This window comes from Psammomys obesus, unplaced genomic scaffold (assembly GCF_907164565.1).
Source record: "Psammomys obesus unplaced genomic scaffold, mPsaObe1.curated_primary_1811, whole genome shotgun sequence".
Taxonomy (NCBI): domain Eukaryota; kingdom Metazoa; phylum Chordata; class Mammalia; order Rodentia; family Muridae; genus Psammomys; species Psammomys obesus.
In genome coordinates this window covers 13,220,848-13,226,114 of record NW_026593286.1, presented here as the reverse complement: position 1 = coordinate 13,226,114, position 5,267 = coordinate 13,220,848, and positions in this window count along the sequence as shown.

Below are 5,267 nucleotides of genomic sequence, written 5' to 3'. Positions count from 1 at the left end.
ATGTATGTATGTATGTATGTATGTATGTATGTATGTATGTATGTATGTGTACCATAAAGTAAGTGCAGTGTTCTCAGAGACCAGAAAGGGATGTTGGATGCCCTGGAACTGGAGTTAATAGATAGTTGTGAGCCACCATATTAGTGTTGGGAATTGAACCCAACTCCTGGAAGAGCAGCCAGTGTTCTTAACAGTGGAACCATCTCTCCAGCTTCAATACTTTTTTATAAAAGCATTTTTTTTTATTTTTTTATTTTTTTTAGGTTATCCTGTGGTAACCCAGATTAAGTTATTTTCAGGTAAGCATCTGGACTTCGGTCTCTTTTACTTGTTATTTGCACCAACAAAACACTGGTGTCTCGTTTCTCAACAACTTTGCTCAGAATATTTTAAAACAGGATTGCTACCGCATCAAATTCATATCTGTTGCTCAGACAAAATACCTCGGAAAGTCAAGTTGAGGGAATGTTTGATTTGGCTCATGGCTTTAGAAGTTTCAGTTCATGATCAGTTGATTTTATTGGTCCTGTGGTGGGGCAATATGAAATTACCCTGTGGTGGTCAGGAAGAAAAACATGGAAAGGTTTTCCTACACCTTCATATAAATGTTCCCAGGAGCCAGACATCCTTCCACAAAGATACCAAACTCCAGGCCACAGAGAGGACTGTAATGTTCATGTCCTATCTATCATGGGTAAGAAAAAGCCTGTCGGGTTGGAGCTCAGTGAAACTCAGTTTCCTTACCTTGCTTTTAGACACTAACCAACCCCAGCAACAGGAGGCTCACGAGGAATCGCAAGTGCTAACCTTAGAATCAAAGTGAAACAAACAAGTGGGATATATACCAGGGTTAAAAATTAAATCCAGGGTGAGATCATGGACAGTGTAGGTCTTCATCTGTGGTGTATATTATGGTTAAAGGACAAAAATCTCAGTCCAAAATGAGATATCTTTGGTTCCACAATCACATAGGGGCCACTTCAGAGGCCTTCCCCCTCCTCCAGACTACCCAACTGCTGTCAGCTCAGCCTTCCACAACACTATTTTTCACCATGCCATTCCTTTTTTATAAACCTATGGCTTCCCATTGCCTTAGTGATACACCTAAAACTCCATTACATACTATCTGAGACTTTAAAGGAAAGATTTATTCTCATTTTATGTATATCTATGCACCACATGATGCAGTGCTCACAGAGGCCAGGAGAGAATGTTGGATTCCCTGGAGCTGGAGTTACAAATGGTTGTTAACACCATGTATTGTAGAGGAATTTTGATTCAGAACATGGCTGCTCTGGTAAGAGATCACATCCAAAGATCTTTTAGGTCCGTGTGATCTGGTTGGAAAATAGACATGCCTTTAATTTCAGGAGACAGAGGCAAGTAGATCTCTGAGTTCAAGGCCAGCCTTGTAAAAGGTGAGAAAAAAAAAAAAAGTTTAGGTCCAGCCATGGTAGTACACGCCTTTAACTGAAGCACACAGGAAACAGAAGCATACACATCTCTGAGTTCTAGTCAATAATCTGAGAGTCAGTAGAGTTGAGTTCATGGCAGTTCAGTTTGTGAAATTCAGAGGCAGTTTTACTGGGAGAGTTTTAGAGAGAAATGTTAAAGAGAGAACAATCTAGACACAGGTGAAGACAGAATAAGTCAGCGAATGAGAAGGAGCCTGAAGATTAGAACAGACTTTTAGAGTTAGTTTGAGGAGAAGCAGAGCAATGTAGTCAGAAGTGAGAGAAGCCAGTTTGAATCAGTCAACTTGGAGAGGAGTTTGAGCCAGAACAGTTGAGTTGAACCAGCCAACTAGAATTCAGAAAGAGCTATAAAGGGTGAGCTTATTCAGCAGTCTCAGAGGCTGAAAACATTCTAGGCCTAGATTAGACTGTACAGAAGCTAGAAGCTTTCAGGACTAGGCCTAGGTTAGCCTCCTTCGAGACTACAATTACATCAGGTGAGTAAAAGATACATTTACAATGTAGGTGTTAGGAACTGAACCTGGATCCTCTGCAAAAGTAGTAAGTGCCCTCAACTTCTGAGCCATCTCGCTAATCCTGTATTTGAAGCTTTTGAACGCCTAGCCTCAATTTACCTGTCTAGTCAAAGAACTCTTTTTTTTTTTTTTTCCTCATGAAGACCTTCCATTCCAATCAGATGAATAAGTGGGGGACACAGAGTCTGAAGATATCATGGACATGAGTTCTGCTCTTATGTATCTGGCAATGCGATACATAAATGCATCTCTAGCCTTGTCCAGGCTGAGGGTCCTGGTTCATACATGAGAGCTGTGAGGTGGTGGAGAGGACTCCATTGAGTACAGTAGGAAGGAGTTCAGACTGGTGGTTGTGGAAGCTGATACTGGAAACTGCTAAATCCCAGACTATACCATTTCTATGCAACAAACACCTGCAGACTTCCTCATGACCTGAGTCTTCAGTGTCCAGATACACCTTTGAATTCTCACTGTCTCATATTATGTCATCAATAACTTCTTTGCCTTTTCTAAGTTCTGCCAGTCTCCTACTAAGTCTGCAGTCCCTAGAATTCCACTTTCTATGTTACTTGTTGACTTAGTTACTCAAGTCAGTTCCCTGTTTGGGATTAGGTTCTTTAAAATGCTCACCTATATTATGGTCGGCAATGGAGAAAGACCTGGTTTTATCCTATTGACCTTTGTGTGGAAGGCAGGCTATTAGTCACCAATAGAGATGGCTTTTTCATTGAGCATCACTGCTTTGCTTTATGCTTCTTGTTGTCATCAGTCCTCACAGATATATTTTCTCACAGAAGGGACTCATATCTGGAGAGGCATTTGGATCTCTACTGTGTGGTCTTTAATATTTCCAAGCTGGGTCATGCACATCTACAGGAGTGGGATGTGATAAAACACAGCAAGGGCAGACATACATGGCGCTTTAAAGTTACGGTCCTCTTGGCCTCCTTTCCTTCTAGAAATAAAGAGCTTGAGAGTCTTGTTCTCTGTTGTCTCTTCTTTGTTTTCGTTTGTTAGGGCAAATAGGTTACTTCCTCTTGGAATTTCCAGTTTTATGAGCTGAAGGATTCTCCCCTTCTCCTGTGGGCAGTGCCTTCTTCCCCTTTCCCTCATTTATACCCAGTGTAGCTGGATGTTCCCTCCCATCAAAACAAACAAACAATTACAAAAATCAACCAAGTGGTTGATTGTAGCACATCCAAATAAAAACCATGAACAAAACATTATGATATGGTTCTCAGCCCCAGAGGTCACACTTTTGGCAAATGGCTGTATACTGTTAACTGTCATTCCTATGGTGTCCGGGCTCCAAATTCATCTAATACATGACCTTTCTTGGCTTTGGGAATGATCATATTGATTAAAATGGGAAGAGAAACAGCCATTCTCTTACACTGAAAGTGAGGCGGGGAAGTACATTTTAATAGACTATATTCTAAGTGCCATTCCTACAGGAATTTCTCAGAATAGTTAACAGGTCTAGGATGGAGGTGACTCAGCAGGAAGCTATGAAATTCCTCCCTCTGTCAACTCATTATACCATTTTCCCTTTTTGTACTACAATAATCAACGAAACCACCCCAATTTAGCTCACAAAGTCTATTGAACTCAATTCTTGACCAGAGTGAATGCACCTGCAGTCAAACAGCACTGTAGATAATATAGTATGGGCACGGGGTGTTTTGGAGGGGAGGCTGAATAACAGTTTGTAATAGTGTAATCAACATGGACCTAAATTAACTCATGAGGAATGTGTTTATTTCATCTTATAGATTATAGTTCATCATTGAGGGAAGCCAAGGCAGGGGTCCAAAGCGTGGGCTTGAAGTAGAAACCTATTTACTGCTTTGTTCCTGGGCTCATGTCCATCTGCCTTTTTTCTACACCTGCAGATATCTACATACCCAGAGATGCTATGGTCCACAGTGGTCTGTGCTCTCCTACATTAATGACCAAGAAAATGCTTCACAGATTTGCCCATCATCCAATTTGACAGACAATTCTTCAACTGGAGTTTCCTCTTTTCAAGTGTGTCAAGTTGACAACCAAGGCTAGCCATCACAAGGCATGATTGTGTAGTAATGTTTCACCATTTTTTTTGGCCCTTCCTACTCCTTGTCTATTTGTCTATAAACTATCGTTCTCTCTCCATCTTTCACCCATCATCTTCTGTTCTGCTGCTATTATCTATTGGAGTTTTCCTGTTGGAACAATAAAATACTCTGACCAAAGCGACTCAAGGATGAAGTGTTTTAATTGGGCTCAGAGTTTCAGACATAGTCCATCAGGTGCAGATGTTAAGGCAGCAGGAGCCTGAAGCAGCTGGTCACATTATGCTCTCAGGGAAAGAGAGCGATAAGTAGTCATGTTCAGCGGACTCCATTTTGTACAGTGAGGATTGGCAGCCCAGAGAATGGTAAGATGGGCCACCCCGTAGCAATGAACACAAGTAATCCTCTACAGGCACGCCTCTGGGCCGACTTCCAGGTGAGTCTAGGTACTGTCAAGTCACTGATTAACACCAATCTTCAAACCGGTTTACCTATTGATCTATGGGTTTGCTTCTTATTGTGGTAAGATTGCCTTTTCCTACCTTCCTTCCTTTGATTGCCTTTTCCTACCTTCCTTTTCTCTCTTTCTTTCTTTCTTTCTTTCTTTCTTTCTTTCTTTCTTTCTTTCTTTCTTTCTTTCTTTCTCTTTCTCTCTCTCTGTTTTCTTTCTTTTTCTCTCTTTCTCTCTCTTTCTTTCTCTCTCTTTCTGAGACATGATTTCTCTGTGTAGTCCTTGCTGACCTGGAACTTATTCTGGAGACCAGGTTAGTCTCTGACTTGGAGACTTCATTTGCTTCCCAAGTGCTGGGATTAAAGGTGTACACCACCACTATCTGGACACATACACATATGTCTATACATGTGTATATTTGTATACATACATATATATTTAATATATTAATTTGCACACACACGAGTGCCTATGAAGGTCAGAAGATGTTGGATCCCCCTGGACCTGGAGTTACAGCCAGTTGTGAGCTACTCAAGATGAGTGCTGGGGTTAAACAGGTCCTCTGGAACAGATCCTAACAGCAGAGCTATCTCAGCGGCCCCTGCCTTTCATTTTGAGCAGAAACTCTACACATATGAAACAAAGACTCCCCTTCCACCTCCTCACAACCCTAAGTGTTCTCTGTAGATTATCTTATTTTAGGAGCTTCAGTGGAGATGCGTTTGCCCTTTCCAACCTGACTCATATCTGGTACCACTGATGCCTTCAATTTCCC